Genomic DNA, 22971 nt, shown 5'->3' on the forward strand with positions numbered 1-22971 from the left:
TAGGAAAGATTTTGTCAATTACATATTTGACTGTTTTTTTCAGTTCCATTTGCCATGTTCTTTTTTGCAAAAGCAGTAATTGTAGATTACATCACTGTTATATGTTTTCCACGTTCATATCTTCTCATAGATTTTTTTTATTATTTTTATTTCCCTCTTTGTTGTAGGAGATTAAATTCTATGGATTAGATTTTCTTCAATATTGATTCTACATTTTTATACTTCTCTGGCCATTCTCAGTTCTGATACAGCTTTTCTTTAACTTTCTTAAATTATTTTTTAATTTTTAAATTAAGCATAGAATAATTACAGTAAAGTTCTCAAATCTTATGTGTAGAGCTAGATAAACTTTTATAAAGTTTTATAAACCTAAAGACAGCCAGTACTTTGATCTCTATCACCATAGATTAATTTTGCCTATTTTGAACTTCTAAAAGAAGTCATACAATATATACTCTTTTGTGTCTAGCTACTTTTGCTTAGTATTATGTTTGTGAGATCTTTTAATGTAGCAGATGTTTGTTCTCAGTGATATTTAGTGTTTTTGTGTGAATTTACTTATTCTACTTATTCATTATTGCTTTTACTTATTCCATTTATTCCATTCTTATTCTACTTACTCCATTCTATTGTTGATGGACATTTGTGTTGTTTCAATTTTGGAGCCATTAAGAATAAAGCTATGCACATTTTTGAGATGTCTTGCTCCACATATTGTGCATTTCTAGAGATAAAGTTACTGGCTCATAGTTTATATGAATATATAGCTTTGATACATAATGTCAAACAGCTTTTCAGAGTGATTATACCATTTTACATCCCCATCAACAATGTATAAGATTTTCATTTGCTTTACATTCTCACCAGTGATCTTCTTCATGGGAACCATTTTGTATGTGTGTAATAATAGCTAATTGCACTTTTATTTTTCCCAATTAAGGATGATATTTGCATATTTCATATATTTGCTCATCATTTGAATATATTCTTTTGTGAAGTGTGCTGTTCAAGCCTTTTTAATTAGACTGATTAATATTCTTATAGATTTGAATGGTTCTTTATCCTTAAATTTTTCTTCCTAGCTTTCCTGTTTTTTTGAAAGAATTTAGTATCTCCTTTTCTATATCTTACTTATATGGACCCTTGAAATATTTAATTGTATTGAAAGATCAAAACAGTCACTATTTAAAATTTCTTCTGTTTTAGGGGTACATCTTCACATGTAAGATCTCTGTCCTTGAATATGTAAACAGTGTGCCCCCCTACTATAGCCATGCTGTAGACTGAATGTGTGTGTCCTTCCCCTCACCCCGCAATTCATATGTTGATTTCTCTTACCCAATCTGATTGTGTTTAGAAATGAAGCCTTTGGGAGGTGATTAGATCAAGTGGGCAGAACCCTCAGAAATGGAATTAGTGTCCTGTAAAAGAGGCCCAAGAGAGATCCCTTGTCCTTCTGCCCTGTGAGGTTACAGCTAGAAGACATCATTTATGAACCAGGAAGCAGGCTTTCCCCAGACCCTGAATCTGCTGGTTCCTTGAGCATGGACTTCCCAGCCTCCAGAACTATGAGAAATAAATTTCTGTTGTTTATAAGCCACTCAGTCTATGGGTATTCTGTTACAGAAGCTAAGGGACTAAGAAAAACCATGTAACCAGAAGTGTAGCTAATTTCCCCTAATTTTGCTTCAGAGTTCAAAAACATGTGCACTACTTATCCCCTCTGTTTCCCCTTTTCAGGCAACAGTAGCATGATCAGAACACCCCATCTATTATGTGTTTGGAGGTCTCTTAATGATTGTAACTGGCAGGGAATTGAGTACAGTCTTACTTATGTATATTTTATAAATTTTTCTGCAGTGTCTACAAGGAAGGGTGATGTCAGGTCTCAGTGTATAGTGCCATTGCTCAGATTCTGGTTACCTCTCATATCTCTAAGAGTGGCCCAGGGAGCTGCAGTATTTGCCCTGAGCAGTTGACAACAGGAAAGATTCTAGTGGCTGGTCTTGAATTCAAGATCAGAATGTAGCAGTTGACTGGATCCTTTATTCCACAGGACCCTTAAAAACAATCTTGCTCACAGAAATTTTTCATTAACTTTGCCCGTTAAAGCCTCACTTCTTCCAGTGATCAGTTCTGGGGTGTTGTGCTGGAGTTGATACAAAATTCTTTTCTTTGTGGACTCAGTACCACAGTCCTCCTTTCCTACATCTCCCAGATCTACCTCATAGTTGCATAACTTTTCCTTTGAAATCTCAATACACAAATGGAGTTATATCTCTGTGCAGGAAACTCTTTGTCCTAAAACCATTCCTTAGATGAGTAGCTCTCATCAGTTACTGTCAGGGACAAAAGGTCCTGTTAAGCCCTCCTCCTTCAGACATACATGTCTGAGTGTGGCCACTTTTGGGGATGCAGGGTGCCATCTCCCTGAAGGGTGGCTGCCATCAGCAAATACAGTGGTCTTTGGGCATGTGGGTGGATGGAGAAGCTCAGAGGGGAAAAAACAAAAAAACAAAACACCATTTAATTCTGGGATACCACTTGGCAGAGCATGCTCATTATTTACTTCTTTGCAGAATTTTTGTGTGAATTTTCCTGTTACTGTGTGTGCACTATCTGGTGGGGACCTGACCTATACGGACTATTTGTCCTATCTATACATAAAATAATGCTAATCAACCTTCCTGGTGATTATCTCTGTTTATTGATTCTTTGAAGATCATTGGAAGATCCTCCTTAATTATTTTGTGGCTTATGGGTCATGGGGAGCAAGTTTAGCCATGAGTAGTCACAGTTGAAGAAACTGGTCTTTGAAAACGCTTCCTCTATGTTCACAGAAATTACTGTGATCAGATGTCTCTAGGTTTGGGGGAGGAGTGGGTGACTTTCTGGATTTCAGTTCTTTTACTGACCACACTAGAGAGAAAAGCCCTGAAGCTTGTGGACTTCTTCTTTCTTTTTTTCAATATCTCACATAGTTGTCTGAAGAGAAATGCCACTCTTTGTCTGAAGTGTAAAATGACTCCAAGTTTCTATTTCTAATGACTTCAGACTTCAGCATGCCCTCAGATCTTGCCTCTCCAGTTAAGCATGGCTCCTTCACAATCATGGGACAGATCCAGCCTTCTGCTGAGATGCTGGGTTGGAGGATGGGCACAGTGTCACAGGCCATGGCTTCGGAAGGCTGTTGACCAGTGGTGGGGAACAGGGGGACCTGTCTTTCCCATGTCTTGTATAACATCCCCTTCTCTTGTTTTTCCAAGCTGGATGGTGTTAGTGAGATTCATTGGAACTTCCTCCACTTATTTACCATAAAATAAAATACTTTCTTAAGGAAAGGTTTGTGTTTCAGCCTACACTATTTTTTTTTCCAATTTGACCCAAATTGTGCTGTATCAGATAAAATTCCCTTAAAGTCTGTGGCATGTGGTTATAATATTTCCCTGTGTCTATTATTGGAGGGGTCTCCCTTCTCTTCTAGCTTTTATTTGGTCTTTTAAGTTAACTCTTGATACAGGGTTATCAGTCGGTTCTTAAGTGTCTATTCCCCAATATTCCCTTTCATGAGTTGCCTAGATAGCCTTTTGAAATTTTACAGCTTGTCACATCTAGATGATGGTATTGCAAATATTTCATCAGTGTTCTCATTTTTTGGTGTCCTTTTTGGCTTTGTTTTGCTGCAATTACTATTTTGCAATTACTACTGATTGTCAAAAATGAACAAATAGGTGTGAAAATGAGTAATAAATAAGAAAAAAATATGTGCATTTACTACTTCATTCCCGTACTCTATGCAAGATGAAGTTTCAAGGTTATCTCTTCCCCAGCACAAGATTATTTCTAATTCCTAATTATGTCTCTGCTAGTCTAAGTTTATTTATTGCACACATAATCCCTCCTGTGGTTGCATTATTGCTTCACACTATTTTAGAATGTATGTTTTATAAAGTATTAGAGATGTGTCAACCAAACTACTCCTGGCAAAGAAAGTGAAGTGCATTACCCCTTCTTGCTCACATGCTCTATTTTGTTGAAATCAATATATGGTATAGGCACTATTAGTGACTTTTTTTTATGTGTTAAAGATCATTGTCTGTTTTGAATACAATATCGTATAATTTGGTAGAATTAGGAAGAATAAGTGTAGTAATACCTGGGCATTTGTACCTTTATTTAATTATTGTCTAGTTCTTTATGAACACTAAGTAATTGGAGTTGGAGAAATTTCATTAAAATGAATCAAACCTTCCTCCTCTCGTTGTGCTGTTTTTGTTATTGTAACCTTTCAAAATTTATCAACCAATGTCTTTTGGCTAAAATGATGGATTTAATCTCTTTTTAAAATTATGGTGTTTTATTATTTGATTTTTTTTCAAAAGATAACCTTATATTATTATGGTGTAACTTAATATTACCAGAGAGCATTCCTTTTCATTTCTTTTTTTGCAGTTTCAGAAAGTTTTATGTTAGGTTTGTAATAATTCCCATAATATGCTTATCAAGGAAGTAGCGGAAATGGTCCTTCACCACAAGATAGTCACCCAGAGACCAAAAGACTTAGCTCCAAAGACCTCACCTCTCTGTCCTGCAGCACAGTATTTGAGGGTAGGCCCTGGATGCCAGTACAACCCATAAAATTTCCTCTCAAGGGAATTTGGAATCAGGTGGAAACTTACTCCATTATAGCAGGTTGAACTAGAATTATGCAGATTTCCCTTCATTGCAGGGTAGCCATGTTATGGTTTATATGAAAGTGTGTAAGTGAGCTGAGAGCTGGTTTGTAGAAAGAAATGGAAGCAAATGTCGAAAGACATGGAGATGAGAAATGGTATAGCCCCAGAGTTGCTGTCTGATAAATTCATATTTTTTTCATATTTTCTGCAATTGTGTTCTTATATGTTCTGCAGTTATGTTCTCTGTTCCCTTATGATACATCTTTTTGAAAATCCAAGTAGGGTTTTTTCTTCCCAGACCAAATGGTTTCTGACAAAGGCAACTTTAAACTAGGAATATGGAATCATGTGTTCTAGCCCCAGTTCTGTCATAAATTTGCCATGGTCCTCCTATGGGGAACTGGGCTTTTCTCTCCTGTTCTGCAGTATTATTCATAAACCTGTCACATCACTTCATACTGATGCTGTAATTATTGATTTGGATGTCTGTCTCCCTCTTAAGAGGGGGTGGTTTTGTTCTCTTCTTGGTGTCCTCAGCACTTGGTCTTGTGGTTGGGGTGTAATACATGCTCAACAACTTTCTGTTATAAAACTTTCTGTCAATAAACTGCCAACTATATGGAGTACAAGTCACCTTGCAATTCTTGGGTGCAGTTTGCTCGGAAGGGAAGCAGAGCAGAGAGTTCTGAAGTTCCAGCTGCTTCTCAAGTTTCACCACTGATCCTTAGGTTCTTGTTGATCGGAACATCTGTTGAGTAGCTTCTTTTTCTTTCTTCAGTGTTGCTTACTTCAGTGAGTGCATTCTTGTCTGTTAGGAAACTAAGCATTTTCAGCATTCTGGGTATTCTTTCCATGTTTCACTTTCTCACATGTGTTTATGTATGTTATCACCAGAGGTGGCTTAAATAAATGCTCTAGAGCTTCCTTTAAAAAAAAAAACTATTTTCTGAGTGATGAGTGTGTGAGACAGAAGAATATAAAACCCTCCTGTGTACATCCCCCAGTTTCTGTAATTATCAACACCTGGCTAATTCAACCTTCTTTACTCCTCTCAATTCCTTTACTCTGCTGGATTATTTTAAATGAATGAATCTTAGACATCGTATCAGTTTACCTGTAAATATTTCAGTATGCAATTCTAAGATTTAAGGATTTGATGGTTCCTTTTAAAAAGTCACTTTGGTTTGTAATAATTTAAATATTAGAAAATGAATTTCTAATACTTCTTAGACTTAAGCTAGTATCCTTAGTGATTTCCAAATATAAAAACTAAAAGTTAATTGATTTCAGAAAAATGGCAACGATTTGTAGCAAAAGGCAATTATAATTAAAGTGTATCAGATGTCTTTCCTATAACCTTTTAGTTGTTTTTCCTAAGTGCCTAGTCTCCCTTTTCTGTGCTTGGCTCAGGTCAGCGGAGAGCTGCAGCTTGTTTCCATTGCTATACATTCCATTGTAGTGATATGGGGCAATTCTCCAAAAGTTACTTCGAACTTTAAACTATATTGCAAACCTAATTTCAACATAATAATATGGATTCATGTTTCACTCGGCATAGCCCTTACATATTTCTCTGGAACATCTTGCTTCAGTCGTTTCAAATTATTTTCATTTCATATGTCATGTGTAATAGCAGGGAGGAGACTATTGCTAATGTTTTTTTTTCTTGGAAATTAATTTGTCAACCTGGTGAAAATGCAAAGTTTGAGCAGATGAGCAAGAATCCTTCAATTTAATATCCTAAGCATATTAATTCACTTTAGCAAAAGCGTAACAAGATTAAGTAATCGATGAGAATTTCCATTAAGTATGAGGAAATTTAGCACATAGAGAAGGCGATTAACAGCCTGTCAATGTGATGTATTCATAAAATGGTTAAAAAGTATATTTAGTTTTATGTAGTGATGGCTGAATTCTAATGAGGTATCTTGGGCCTGAGGACAGGCATATACAGACAGTATCTAGACTTTAATGTTATATTTCATGATGTAATATTCTATATGAAGCCTGCATGTGTGACCCTGAGATGGAAGGAGATCTTTCCCCGTCAGCCAGGTATAAAATAAGTGTTCCGTTTCTCTAATGGTAGTCACTGAAAGGATTTTCAAAAGTTGCATTATGTCCTTGGCATTGGATGACTGTATCCAGGACCCAGAATACTTTATATTAATGACAGTTTGAAGAACTCTTCCCCCATTGTGCAAACATCACAGTTTTTAATCACCCATACAAGATTGTTATAGAGTCAAAGGCAAAGATCATAATGGTGTAACGATCTTAGAATGTGTAACCTCAGACAGGTTTTTGATGTTTCTCTGCCTTTGGTTGTTAATGTACTGCTTTCTCTAGCATCAAATCTGCTAGATACTTTTTTTTCACTTTTATTTCTCACTTAATAAATTATTTCCTATCCTTTTTAATTCACTCCTCTTTTCACCATTAGACAGCTCTCACACTGCAGAATCAACTTAAAAGCTGCCATAAATTACTTGCAATTTTTCTGTATTTTTATTTTCCGTAATTTTAATAGTGTGTGAGTGCAAACTCTAAGTCAAATTGAAACTTACAACATTAGAGTTAGGTACAGGTTAATTTTGATTTATCTCCTGTGACTTATGGATGGGTCTATAGTGAAGAGAGTAGTCATGTTCCTCTCTTTGAATATCCATCTGTAGGAACAGATACTTCCCTTAACTTTTTTTTTCACTGAATACCACAAAAATACACTGTATTTTTGGATTATTAGACATCCCACTTTAAAGAAATATGAAATAGAACATGTTGTTCGAATGGGAAAAAGGCAGATCTTAAATATCAGAAGGGAAGCTGTCATTGTTCCTTCCCATTCTTAGGTATCAAACATGGCCATTCATTAATAGATAAAAAGTGAAATATTTATTAATAATTAATATGAATTAGGTAAATCAGATTTTTTTTCTTCCTCTGAAATAGTAATTCCAATTCTGAATTCAGGGAAGAACACATGAGGGAGAAAAACTGAAGCAGCATCTTTATGATAACAATAATTGAAAAACCACCCAAATATTACAAGTGAATGGTTAAATAATGGTTAAATTTTGGGACGTGCATTCAATGTGTTATTAGTTACTCATTTAAAATGACAATGGAAGTTATGAAAATTGCTCAACAATTTATATTGTATAAAAATGAAATCTAAGGAAAGCAAAATTAAAGTATTTAAATTGTTTTTAAACTATTACTGCAGTTGTTTGGTGATATAATTGTGGATAGCCTATTTCTACTTTCTTTCATTTTGCAGTTTCTATTACACAGATGCAACATTACCACTTAAATTCTTGTCCTGGAGAAGGTTAAACAACTTAATGTAAATCGGTGCCATGCTGTAAGCTTAATTCAGCTTATGTGTCTTGGAACAGCAACCTGCCATTAGAAGGAAAATGTAATTATTTATTGTTTTGACATACATGATATAGTGAATATAGAAAATGTTAGTGAGAGAATGTAGGTAGGGGAGAAATATACTTATTCATTGTAAAATTCTTTCAATTTTGTTGAAACCTTGAACTTTTTAATGATACAATGTTGGGATAAACAACAACAAAAAATGCTCTAAGGTTTGGGCAATCAGCTTACAGATAAGCTTTCAGAGCATCATTTCTTTGTTAAGTTGGAGGCTGTCAGTATATGATCCATTACTATTCATTTTATAATTCTGTTTTCTCTGGTACAAATTATGTGCATACAAAATGGTCAAATATTAGGGATTATGCCAGTCAATCTATAACATATAATAGTTTTTTTTCTTATGCTTTTGGTTGTCTTGACTCTAAGTTTGCTTCTATGGGTTAATTATAATATTTTTACTACATTTTCTCCTAAATATCATCTTCTGTATTATTTGCCTTTGAAATTTCATTCATATGTAGATGTAACATTTGAAGAATTTATATATAGAAAAGCAAAATTACATCTTTCACAAATGCTATTACTATAAATATATATATATTCCCATGTATGAAATTTATTATGTCTGTTATATACAGATATACAAGTTAAACACTACTAAGAAGACTCCCTCTACAATAATGTTACAGTGAGTAGAAATGAGGTATATAGTAGAAAGGGTTTCGTTATGCCTTTGTATTTAATTTGGGAATAATACATATTTCAGTGAAGTGATATTTGTATATACACATTCATATGTATATATAATTGAATACATTAAAAAATAACTGAATATAGAAATAATTGGCTTGAGATGTTCTGTCTGTGAATGTATGTGTACTAAGTTGACATGTTCAAATATAGAATTTTTCTTTTTATGAGCTCATAAATTACGTGTAAAAGGCTAGAGGCAGTATATATTCAAAATCCTGCTAGGTAAAGGGAAGATAAAAATGTATATTAGTTGTGGTGTGTACTTCTTTTTAAGTTTTTTAATCATAGCTTTTTTTTTTCCTAGCTTAAAAAGGTAAATTAAGCCAGCCCTTATCAAGGAGACAGAAGACCTAATGCAAAGGCCCTTAAAGGAGTTTTTCTCAGTTGGCATTGTTCTTTGGTCAATATTTAGTGCTAGCATTTAGATCAACCCTTTGAAGTTATAATTTGTTTAGATTTTGCTTTATTTAGGGTAGTGATAAGGAAATAAACTGATAATTTAAATTTATATTTAGTCTTCATAAATCCAACTTTATCTAGAGACTTCCCTTCAGCACTTTGCGTATAAACATGCTAGCTGTCATTATTATAAAATCCCTCTACTTATGAAAAACATTTTGTACACAGCCAATGGTATAAGTTTTTTGAAAGATGAAAGTTTAGTACTAATTTATATAATGCAAAAATACATTTGTATTAGTTGGCATTAAATCTGGCTGTAACAGGAACCGCCAAATAATCATAGCTTAAGCAAGAAAGAAATATATTTTTATCTCATAGTCAAGATATCTAGAAGTCAGCTCAAGCTTGTTCTGGTGTTCCAAAAGAGACCCCGGTTTTTTCTATCTGTTGTTTTACTATATATGGCTTCCATTGCAAAGGTTAACTCTTTGATCCAACATGGCTGCTTATGTTCCAACCCTTGTATTTGCATTCCAGCCATCAGAATGGAAGAAGTCACAGGGCATATCAGTTTCCCTTAGGCAAACTTCCTGAAATTTTCAGCACTTTAGCTTATATCTCATTTGCCAAAACTTAGTCATATAGTCATACCTAATCACAGAGTAGATTGTGATATATAATCGTTATCCCATTTGGTCACATACTAAGCTAAAAATCAGGATTATCTTACTGTGACAGACAAAATAATACCCCCACCCCAAAGATATTAATGTCCTCATCCCCACAACCTGCAAATATGCTACTTTAGATTAGTAGAGACTTCGCTGATGTGATTAAGAATCTCCAGATGAAAAGAGTATTTGGGGATATCCAAGTGGGCCCAGGGTAATTTTGACAGTCCTCGCAAGTTTGATGCACATTCAGAGAAGGAAATGGATAATGGAAGCCGTGGTTGGAGTGACATGTTTGAAAATGGAGGAAGAAGTGGAGACCTAAAGAATGCAGATGGATCCTAGAAGCTGAAAAAGACAAGAAAATAGAATATCCCTTGGAGCCTCCAGAAGGAGCCAGTCCTACCAACACTTCAAGCCCCTTAAAATTCATTTCAACTTGTAACCACCAAAACCATAAGAGAATAAATTTGTGTTATGTTGTTTTAAGCCACCAAGTTTGTGGTAAATTTTTACAGCAGCAAAAGGAAACTACTCTACTTACTAAAGAAAAGGGAATGGATACTAGGTTCATTAGCAGTCTGCCATATGTTTTCAGTGACATGTCCATATTTTTGGTCCCTGGATCTATCTGAATTCTTTTTATATTTGGATTCAGTAGTTTGTGTCATTGGTAAATGAATAAATATTGTAATCTGGTAGCCTGAGTATTTAGGTTCAGATAAAGACCTTCTCAGGCTCTCTGTGTAATATTTGCCTTCCTATTCCTTAATCCCAGCATCAGCCAATCAAGTAGTGAGACTTGAGTGGAGGCCAGTGAGAGCTGTGGCCAGCGAAAGACAAAAAACTTGGGTTTGGTGGAGGAGGAAGCCCGGGAGTGGCCTGGAGTTTGAAGTCATGGCCCTTTCTGTTAGTGGCTGACGTCTGCTTCCCAGGCCTCCCCTGCTGTCTGTCTGAGTGAACCTTCCATTCCCATGCCCACCGCCCCATACAGGCTGATGATTTATGTCTGGTAATCTCAGCTCAAATGCTACTTACTCCTTTCTGAGGGGGATTTTGGTTGATACTCTTGACCCTAGATGATTCCCCAACTCAGACTTTATATATTTGGTGAATATTGATTCTCTTTTGTTAATTTAAGTCTTGTTCCATGTAGTAAGCAGAATAATGGGCCCCCAGAGGTGTCTACTTGCCAATTTCGAGAACCAAGAAATACGTTACATTACATCACAAAGAGAAATTATAATTGCAAATGGAATTGAGGATGCTAATCAGTAGATGCTGAGATTATCCTGGGTTATTGGGTTGGGCCCAACATATTTACAAAGGTCCTTGAAAGTCAAAGAGGAAGGCAGGAGTTTTCAGAGTCTGGGGCAAATGGGAGTGGGGAAGAATGGTCAGAGAGTTACAGTGTTGTTTTCTGGCTTTGAAAATGGAGGAAGAGGCCATGAAGCAGGAATATCGGTGGCCTCTAGAAGTTGAAAAGGACAAAAACTGAACCAAATTAAACCAAGATTCTCCCCTAGAGCCTCTGGGAGAAACATAACCCTGCCAATACCTTGATCTTGGCTCACAGAGACCCATCTTGAACTTCTGACCTCCAGAACTGTAAGATGATTAATTTGGGTTGTTTTAAGCCACTACATTTGTGGTAATTTGTGATAGCAGCAGTAGAAAACTAATATCACCCCATGTATTTAAGAAGAGACTTGAAAGATTAGAGGTTAAAGCACTGAACAAGAAGAGACTTTGAAGGTACAAAGAGACCACTGGGGGAAGCAGAGCAAGTATAGACTGCAAAACATGCAAAAGACATTTTGCTTCACTCTTTCTGACATAAAAGGCAAAGAGAAACATTTTTGGTCACATCATTTTTTACATTCTGATGATAGCATGTAAATACACTTGAGGATGTAGCACTTTTCTTTGGACTGTACTAACACTGGGATTTGTTGATGTAACCTTGCTTAGAAGACACTGAGGAACACTGAAAACCCATCTTTTAACCACCATTTAGGGAAAGATAAAAAGGGACTTTTCTCATTGGGTCCTAAGGGAGCAAAATTTCTGTTGTGACTCATGAAGACATCTCAGATAGGTCCAAGATTATGTTTTGACAGATTGCTTTTTGAAAGCCTTACTTGATGTGGCTGTACCTCCTGGAGAGAGTAGATGAAAGAAAAGTTAATTCAGTTGTTGAAAAACCAATGTTCTGGTTAAGGAAAGTGAATCAGGTGCTTTTTCCTTTGGAAAAAAGTCTTTTAGATGGAGATAGGCTTAATGAATGTGAACACGTGCTCTTGGCTAATCCCAGTGAGGAGGAAAGGTAAGGGTCCCCCTCTCCCAACAAAGAATAAAGTATAGGGGCACCATTTCTCATCACTTCAGACAAGGTAGTTTGAATAGCAGTTGTCAGGAGTGGGGGTGTTGCCCACAACCATGGCTCCTTTTCTGTATGCAAAGGATGGGAACCAGACGTTCAGCCCCAAGTCCCAGTAGGTGACGCAAAACTACAAATGTATCATTGGTTTACAATGTTGTATTAGTTTCTGGTGTACAGCATAGTGATTCAGTTATATATATATACATGCACACACACACACACGCACACATATATGTGTGTATATATATATATATATATATATATATATATATGCCTTTCCTAAAAAAAGTTATAATGTGTCTGCTTTACTGTATAGTTCTATAGGCTTTATCTACTCTAGATCAGAGTCTGAAGACCTTAAAAAGGAAAATTTACTTACGTAGTAAACATAGGCTTTTCTTTTAGACACTTGAATGGCTGTTACATCAGCAACCTCTTATAAAGATAAGCTGTTAAACAAAAACTAGTAAGTCCTTGAGTAATTAGCATTGTTCTCAAAATCCAGATGTTGTAAGATTGTCTTTGTCCAAAGTCTACTTTGTTGATGCAGATGGGAATCATATGTCCTCTCTGACGTCTCTAACGTTGGCAGGAGGCTTTCAACGTAAGAGCCAGACTGCATCATTTTCCTAACCTACATCTGCCTTAGAGGAATTTACGGAAGGGACCGGTTCACCTCTTCTTTAAATCCTAAAAAAGGATTTTAAAAATTTCTCAGCTTTTTCCACACTTCTCCACCACCCTGGTATATTTATCTTTAACATTTTGATTTATATAAATAGAAAAAAATTATTCTAAAAGCTGTATGGATTACTGAAGAGACTGAGGAAAATGACATACATCAAGTGCATATTCTGGGCTGGACACCAAGGAAGATATTTGAATATTTATTTCATTTAATCATCACAGTAACATTTTAAAATAGTTCTTTTTCTATTTTATAAATGAATGTTCTACCTCTCTTTTATTGTACATTTGTCTTTTTCTCTACTTAATGGAATAGTTTTCTCAAGTTTAACTTCCAATTTTTTCCAGCTTTTTATTTTTATTGTCATGAACTTTTAATTTAATTTTGAGTAGCTTTTTTGGTTATCTAGATCTTCTTTTTGTAGCATCTTGTTATTGTCTCACGGATGTAATAGTTTTTAATGTTTTTTCTGATAACATTAATGACAGAACTTTCAAAACTTTTATTCTTCTGATATAGTCTTATTTCCACCATTTGCCTCTTTTCTTATTACTTGTTTTATTTTATGTCTTCCATACTATATTGTCAGTGTCCTATATATTTGTTTTTCTGCTTAAGATTAAGAAATAGTGACTATAAAGCTGACAGAAGCTCTGAGCACATAAAGGAACTTAGTTATTGTGATTTTCACTATATGTAAATAACTGGTGCAATTGTTGTATATATTACTTGGGTATGATATCTGCTCTACTTAGTAAAGTCAAAGTGTTTAATGACTAAAATACACATAAAATTATTTCTTGCTTATGTAAGAGTATTGAACAAAAAATTATATAGGAAAGCATCCCTTCTACACACAGTCTTTTAGTGGCCTAGACAACAGAGGCTTTGCCATCTTTAATATATTATTCAAGGTCATCTTGAAGGGCATCTATATTTTAAAGAGGTCAAAAGAGAAAGGAATATGGAGGAAAGCTATGGAAAAGTTTGATAGACCTGCCAGGCCTAGAAGAGATGCACTTGGGTTCCACTCAGCTTTCATCACCATCACTTTGCATATACATCTATAGGGTGATGGGAAAGATGACTCTGGCCAGACAGCCCCTTCCCAAGGACCAAACTATGCTATGTAAGCAAAAGATAATTTTTGTTACATACCTACTTGTCACTTCCACATTGTATGTTCATTTTACATTATTTTTCTTGCTAAGTCAGACTGCTCAGACAAGAAGATGTAAAATTTAGCATTTTGAGAGCCAACCTAGTTAGGGAAGAAAATAGTGTGGGAAGAGTCTCAGTATCCAGAATATATACATTGATTTAAGGCTCCTCTTTAGAGTGTGGGAAACCATCCTCAAGTATGTCCACTTTGTTTCACTTTCTTTAGATTATCAGCCTTTAGTCTTATGCTGTAGTGAGAAAGGTAAATTTGCCCACAAGTATGGGATAGGGGAGGATTTGCAGCGATTTAACTTCTTGATAAACATAACATAAACATTTAAAAAATTCTACTCCTTTCTATCTCTATTTCCCCAAACATGTGGTGCTTCTGATTCTTTAAACTTTCTTGGAAGGGTTTTTGGCTTTATCTGTTTCTGGTTGAGGATCTCATTTTCTTAGGTCTTGTAGGTCAGTCATCAGTTATTCATCTTTCAAAATTTTGTTCCACTTTTCAAAATTTTGTTTTGTTTTCCTTCTTTGTTCTTTATGCTATTGCCATAAAAAAGAATACATTTTCTGTAGTGTTAGTAAGATCTTGAGATCAAATCTGCCAGTTTAACCAGAAGTTGATGGGTATAATATTTTGAAAATAATAAATGAACACATATTTCACCCCTGCAAATCATATTTGCCATGTTTCTCCATAGTCATTCTGCTATTTGGCCTTAGTGAAAAAAGAATTTCCTCACGAAGAAAGAGGATATTAAATAAAAGGAAATACCTATTATATGGGAACAAAAAATACTAACCTTCCTGATCTAAGTATGGGAAGAAAACAAGCAGAAGAAAAAGGCAGTGTGCCCTGGCTCTTTTTCCTCTGGGCTGAAGTCGCAAGGGAGTTTTTTTTTTTTTATTCAATATACCACTAGATAAATTTGGTGATGCCATTGCAGGGAGCAGGAGGGACGGGAGGAGATAATTACTTCCCGTGACCACAGAAATTGACCAGGCACGAACTGAAAAAAAAACCAAAAAAACTGTAACTGTCTTTGAATGCTCAGGTTCATGTCCAGATTCATGCCAGAACAACACGGAGGAGGTTAGCAGTCCCTTAGTGAGGTTTCAAAATAGGAAGAACAGGAGATAATCTACCAATTCATTGCAATCACACAGTATATAGAATATTCAGGCATTCTCACATTCCCTGGTGGATAAATGCAATGAATTTGTCAAAAGGGTTGATTTTCCAACAAAGCCTGAAGCTGAAATTAAGGGGCTACCTAGCACGAGGATATTGTGACCTGGGAAATGTCATGACATAAGTGAATTTCAGTTTGGGGAACCAAGACCATGCTGCAACAGGTCCAGTAGGATCCACCTCCCTACCTCAGTAAACCTGCACAGGAGTCTAAAGACCAGGCAAGTCATGTATACAAGAGGGTACCATCAAGGACACAGTTCTCCATTTCTCAAAACCACGAGCTCTGTTAGTTCATCCCCTTTCCATCATTTTAAAGGAAAGGAGAATTAAATTTAAAACCTTAATTCATTCAAAAGATGGCATTTATTGGCTTCCTATTTCTACTGCAACAAATTACTATACATTTAGTGGCTTAAAATAACATAAATATATTATCTTACAGGCCTTGAGGTTGGAAGCCTAAAATGGGTATCACCAGGCTAAAATCACAACTTTGGCAGAGCTGTTGTTTGTTTCTGGCTATTCTAAGGGAGAACTCATTTCCTTTTCCTGCATTTAGAGGCTGGCTGCTTTCTTGCCCCTCCTTCCACTTTAAAAGTTGGCAGTGTTGCATCTCTGACCATTCTCCTATACTCACATCTCTCTCTAACTCTCTTATGCTTCCTTCTTCCACTTAAGGACCCTTGTAATTGATTTGGGCCCATGAAAATAATCTAGGATAATCTCCATATTTTAAGATCAGTTGATTAGCAACCTTAATTCTATCAGCATCTTTCATTCCCTTTGCCATGTAATGTATGTAACATATTTACAGATTCTGGGATTAGGATGTGGACATTTTTGGAGGGTCATTTTTCTGTCTACCACAGGGGGAATAATTCAAAAGAGACTACTGAAACCATGAAAAATTAAGACAAATTAATTGGAAAATAATTTTCCTCCTCCACGCCCAAACAACCCAATGGATGGGCATTTGATGAAAATTAGATCACTTTTAAAAAGAAGAAGCCATGTTTCTTTTGCACATCTGTGCTATAGTGCAAATAAATTTTTTACTTCACTACATGTAGACTATAATTTGATAACTTTTTAAATAAATGACAGATTTAGAAACTACTGCTTAGTATAATTTTGGATTTATCTCATGACTTGAGTAGAACATTACTTTCTTATTCATCCTGGAAGTTAAAAACAACATTTACTTAAATGGAAGTAATTATCCAAAGACTGTGAGATAATTCTAGATGCTTGGTGGCAACTTCTCAGATGAAAGGTTTTCATTTTTCTTTCCAAGTCTTCTGCTGTTCCTTGTAAATAGAAGAACAAAGAATAGTGATTATAGAGCATCATGGTAACAGTTCTGGAACCTGTGGTTGTTTTTTTCTAATAGAATATTTCTCTTTACATGATTCATCTGCTTGAAGTTTTTCTTTTCTCCTGGGTATTTAGATATCATAATTCATTATGTTTTTCCATGAAGTGCACCTTTAATAAATAGTCCTAATTGAAACAACTGGAAACTTCACAAGAGAAACAAGTTTTAAAAACTAAGGTGTCAAGTGTTTTTTGTTTTTTGTTTTTTTTCATAGCAGATGAACTGCTAACCCTTTTGAGGTTGTTATAAATGAGATTTATCATAACTATGCCCTAAAAAGTATTATTTGGTAATAGATTTTCAACTGGGTGACCCGAAAGTGGCACCTATAAAATGTCTGTATTTCTCATATCCTATAAAAATGATCATTACTAAAAAGTTCAAGAATACTCATTTTGAATCCAAAATATGGACACTGACAACTTAAGCACTGAGTTTGTGCACAGAAGAAGCCAAATATTTAGAGCTATTCTGATGATTAACCTCCTCTTGTTTTGTCACCTGGATGCTTGTTATTGTGTGGAGTGACATAAACAGTGGTTTCTTGATGTTGATTATACTATGAATATTTTCCACACTTATCTAAATGGCTTAATTTTTTTAAAAGAATGAGTCACATCAGAAGACTGACAAGTTACTTTTTAATTTGTTATTTTTGCATCTCTAAGTTGGCTCTACGTATAGAATGCCCTGTATTATTTATAAGGTTCATATGGTTGGCTGCTATTTCACAGTCTTACAGCCAATTTGTGCTGAGTTGTCTCTTTTGGTGGGATCATGGTTGATTATAAGTCTAAGGTTATGCTTTTGATCTTTATTAAGGGGTTTGCTTAATTCCATTGTGGGAACACAGATGGCAATATATTCTCCATACATTATCTTATGAATGAATGTCTTTGATCTTACGGGAGGAGACCATAAATTCCTTATCTCTAGTAAAACTCAACTAATTAAGAATATTCTGACAGCAGGTCAGAACCATATTTTTAATATAGAATGGCAGTGTGATGGGTGGAAATACAATAAATAGTTACTAATTTTCTTTAGATGTCATGTTTAAAATTAATGGATTCAATCTCTAAGATACAACTTAAGTCTAAGTTCTTTAGTTCAGTGATTCCAAATAAGATTTTATTGCAGAATTACTTTGGTTTGGGTAATATGCTAAAATCTCACAGTTGCAATTTGTATTTGACATGTGAGAAGAATAGTAAAGCCTAATACTAAACTATTATAAAAGGTGCAATGTTGTTTTCAAATATATCTAGTAACCCGAACTGTGACAGAATGTCATAATAGGGAGTACGAAGCCTTGCCTGGTTTAATGAATTATAATACTTAAGGAAGGTCTCTTTAATTTTTTAACGTTCATTGTTTGCAAATCCCCATTTAAGGAGGTCAGAGATATGGATCATCCACTAATCTTGTTAATAAAATTAATACATTCATCAAAATCCTCTGTGTAACAGTGAATTTTCAAGTGTATTCTATGTGTTAGTGGAATCTAAATGTATCTCATATTATGAGTTTTTCCTGTTTTGATTTTTACTTGGTAAAATGGATAACTAGCAATTAAATATTATCTTTTTGATTTTCATAAGCTTTTTTGTGCAATGACAGGTCAAAAATTGTGATAACTAGGTAGAAGAATTGCAGATTCTTATAATAAAAGAACAGTCATAATGTTATATGTATTTCTATATGTGTTTGTGTGTGTGTATGTGTGTGTGAGAGAGAGAGAGAGAGAGAGAGAAAGAGGGAGGTAGGGAGGGAGGAGGGGGAGAGAGAGAGAAGAAAATGAGGTCTACATATCTTAATTTGATTACCAGTAAAGTTTTCATGGTTTACTTGAAGATTTAGAAAGACCAGCCTTTGAAAGAAAACTTATCGACAAAGCGAGGCAAGTAATCACTTAGAGAAGAAGCATCTTACATTATATATCAAGTAACTAATTGACATCTTTGATTTCAGGTGTTTTGCTTTCAATGTGTGTAGCAACTCAGAATTATAGATATATTTTCATTTATTATTTATGGTTTTATAATTGAGCCTTAGGGTCTCTTACTTGGTCTAGTTAGGAATTTGCCTCAATTATCCCTCCTACCAAAACTTGATTTTGACAAAATGTAGATAGAAGAGCTGTGCTTTCTTTAAAAAACATGCATATAAAATGAAAAATCAACTTGAATACATTTTATAATACAAATCTTGCAAACGTTAATCAAAAAGAGGACAATAAGGTATACATTGATAAAAATAACATTCAGATTATTTCTCTGTAATGTGGATGAATTATGTGTTACATACATGTGTCTATGTGGATATAGATGAATTTTGTTTCTCCTCATGTTCCCGCTGTAATGATGAATTCCATTCCTGATTGGAGAATTGTGTGTTAAAAATCAAAATGTACCAATAAATATAGTTTAATATTGGTCAAACACCGTCTTAGGAAATAATCAATGCTTAAAGCTTAGCATTTTGATTTGAACAAGAAATGTGTAAATTATAAAATAATGAGAAAATACCGAGCTTCTGAGCACACCCCATTTTAATGATTTTCTAAGTAGCCAGAAAAAATGCAATTTTATTTACTTGAAAACACTGGAGACAGAAATCTCCATTTCAGAATACTTATTTCTTTACAGTGTGGCTGAACGGCCATAAAAAATGCAAATCTGTTTTACTTTCTAGCTTCATTATACTTACACATTTTTTGATAGGTTGTCTACCCAGATCCTTATTATACAATGAGGTAACCCCCAAATGAAACCCCAAGCATCTTCTCTTTCTGGTCATCATATGCTGCCACTCTCCCCCTAGAAATTAATAGGGTCTGTATGCTGGATCCTGCCTTTTCATCTCCTGCTGCAGAATCAGCAGTCATAACAGTATTCTGTTCATGAATATGTAAACGCAACACGCATAAAAAAAATTAGCGGGCGGTTCCCACTGCAGACTGTACCCAACTCTGACTAATACACGAAAAGCAAAGATTTAATTTTTCAAGCATTTTGAGTCAGTGTTGCAAAAAAATGCTGTAATTATTAACATGGAAATACATAAATGAGACATGGAGATGCTCAGGACAATTGGACTCCTAATAAATCGGCATCTGTGCACGGCTGTGGTGATGCGTGCAGAGTCACTTATTGCTTCACTCTAATGTCTAGTGATAAGGGAGAAACGCCTTAGATCCTCAATAACCTTTTATTTGCTGACTAGTTTCCACTTCCATACCTCACCCCAATAAATGGCTAAAACAGTGTTTAAATTATGCATGTATACATGTACACATACATGCACATGAATATAGATACATGCTTTTTTTCATTTGAAGAGGGGAAGTGATGACTATATCCGCTAGAGTATTCTGGAGTAAGCATTAAGCTCTTGGAAAGAAATAATTGGGGGATTTTATTATTGAAATAGCCAAGCATGTTCATGCATATTTTTACAGCATGCATGCCCAAGCGCCACCCTGTGCAAACAGTGCTATTGCAGCTCTTGCGCGGTAATTAGGTTGATGTAATTACGGTGAAATAAAGACAGCCTCACTTATAATTTCACAGTGAATATTAAAGACATATGTGCCTTCCAGTGTACAATAAATGAACCTGAACTGCTGTCAGGGGCTAGGAGGACAGTGTGGCCAATGCACCTATTGTGTCCCTGCTGCAGAAAGGAGCCTGCCGATTGGCCACTGTCTGCAGCACATAGCGCTGGCTGGTTATAAAGGACTTGTCTAGGGGAGAGCCTGTAGGTACTCCATTGTCTGGTAAAGTTCATATGACTGCATTCTTTTTTACAAGGGGGGTGGAGGGAGAACGGGTAAGGAGGGGGTGTCAGCTCAACTGTAAAAGCTGCACAGATTTTTTTTCTTTCTCTTTCTCTGCCTCTCCATAGATCGTTTCTGTTTCATGCCCTGTCTCATTTCGCATAGCTAAAAAAGAATGCTAATTAAGATCCCTTGTCTTAACCTGAAAATAATGACTCGGAGATAATTAGAAATCTGCTGAGAGTTTTAAGTTCTGGGAGGAGACTAAAAACATCAGTTACAAGGTGCTTAGGAGGGAAATGAAGAATTATTTTTCTGTAATCAAGGTAAACATGGGAGAGGGGGGTTCCCCCTATCTTTTTTTTTTTTTAACTAATTTGAGCCAATGGTGTTCTACTGCAGATGAGAGGATACTGTATTTCAAAAACTATTTTAGCCATCAAATTGAAAGGACACAAATCAGTAGCAATAGAAGCCTTCTTAATCCTCCTTAGGATGCAATTCAGATGAAAGAACTGCTTTTTTTCTTTTATTTTTCTTTTTGTATGTGTGTGTTATAGATGGATCTGAGAAACGCTGTCTGGGCTTGGTGCCAAGTGCTGGCATTTCACAGCAGCGACCGCCTCACAGACGGGCTGTGGGAAGCAGGAGGGAGACTCTCTTAGGGTGCCACTACTATGGAGACACAGCTGGGCTGAACAAGATTTGCTTCAAACGACAACAAGAGAGACAGAAAGTATCTGGTTCAACCGCTGCCCAAGCAGGCAGGCACCAGAAGAGCTAGCAGCCAATCCGGCCATGCTCGAAGCCAGCTCTGCAGCTCAGCCAATCAGTGACATCACTGGTGAGAAACTCATTTACATCATGCAGTAATGAACTTTGTTTAACATAGCCTCCCCCCTTTCCTCTTACCCCCTCCTCCCCATATTAGGTCCTTCCATTAATTATTCTGCTGGCATAATTTAAACCGCTATGCAAAAATGTGGCTATATTCTTTCTGATAGCTTCTGCCTTCCCCCCTCCCCCTTACTGGTGTCTGCTGTCACTAAAATTATTCTGGGTTCAATTCTATTTTGTTTTGACCTTGCAAAATTATCTTCTCTTTGCTAAAAGAAATCTTAGAAAAAAATTAAATCTTCGTTTATTTTACCTGACCCCGCTCCCCTCTTAGGAAAGCATGTTTTTGGCAAGTTGGGATTCAGGATTGTGCAAGGTAGTGGAGAATAAGGGGGTGCTTTGCCATGGAAGCTGCGATTTTTCCAAGCAATCTGCATCTTAGAACTTACTTTAGTGTTTCCAGATTTTATGCTGCAGTGGCCATTTTTATGTACACTGTTTTATCTTAAAAAAACGCGTATGTGCATCTGTTACACAGAGGAAAGTTCACTCTTGTTATATTTCATTCTTCTCTGCTCTCAGCCAACATGTCATTTTATTAATGAATAGAACTGAGGTCATTTCTGGACAAATCTCTCTCTTCCCATCTCAGCACAATGAACCTGATTTGCATCCGTTTACTAGAAAAACTGAATGCAAGAACCAGTTTGAAAAGAAGTTAAGGGACCAGCTTACATATTATTTCAGAATTTATCGCAGCAGTTTGTTTTTCAGAATGCGTAATATTTAACATCTGCCTTAGTGTTTCTATAAAAATGCCTGATCTCCATTCCCAATGTAATACCTTTAGCAAATTTATTGCTTTGTTATATAACCAAGATAGACCAAGTGAAATAATATTCAGGAATGAGTTCATTTAATCAGCAGAATACCTTTGGAAACGTAATTTTGTCTTGTACATTTGTATTTAGTTTGTCAGAGATAAACTCATTTGTTTTATAGATAAATTTAAAAGGCTGGAACATGTGGCATGTGAAGATTTTCAGGTTGCTTTAGAGAATCCCAAAGAGCGGAAACTGGGTCACACTTAAATGCGATTTCTCTTAAGCCATATCTTTATTGCATATTGGCATGAAAGGGATATAGTTTTCTAGCAGAGAAGGTAGTTTCATTGTCTTTTTTTAAAAAGAATATTTTGAATATAATTATTCAAAGACATGGAATTTTAAAAACATTGACAAGGATTTCATAACAGTGCATGATTCGTTTAAGAAGCTTAAAGAGTACAATGATAAGCATAGACACTTTTTTAAGCATATGAAGGATTTAGACGCTAAACCACGGCCCTTTTAATTCATGAGGCATTCCATCATCCCATCATCAGTATTCAGGGAGCGACTGTCCTGAATCAGTCATGAGCTCCCCTGCTGCAGATCCTGTAATTTGAATCATGTGTAATAATATATTATCCTACTGGGGGCCTTCTTTCAGTAGGAGAATGGTTTATACATTCTGCTATAAGAGAACTTTTGGCTCCTAGCCGACGTACAGCCATTACTCACATAGGCAATCATGATCGTCTTCCTTAAGGAATAACATCTGCCCGACCTCCTGAGCCAAAAATCTGCAACCTCCCCCACGTTCTGAATTACGATTTCT

The 22971-nt window shown here is 35.6% G+C and overlaps 1 long non-coding RNA gene across 1 annotated transcript in view; it reads left to right on the top strand.

Annotated features, from left to right (window-relative positions):
* Positions 1-21205, top strand: part of LOC140698208 (uncharacterized) — a 71496-nt gene extending 50291 nt beyond the window's left edge. The window contains exon 3 of the long non-coding RNA XR_012075842.1: positions 21036-21205. This is a non-coding gene — a long non-coding RNA (uncharacterized lncRNA). The remainder of the gene's footprint in view (positions 1-21035) is intronic.
* The last annotated feature ends 1766 nt before the right edge of the window (positions 21206-22971 follow it).

Source organism: Vicugna pacos, chromosome 1, assembly GCF_048564905.1.
Source record: "Vicugna pacos chromosome 1, VicPac4, whole genome shotgun sequence".
In the NCBI taxonomy this organism is placed as follows: domain Eukaryota; kingdom Metazoa; phylum Chordata; class Mammalia; order Artiodactyla; family Camelidae; genus Vicugna; species Vicugna pacos.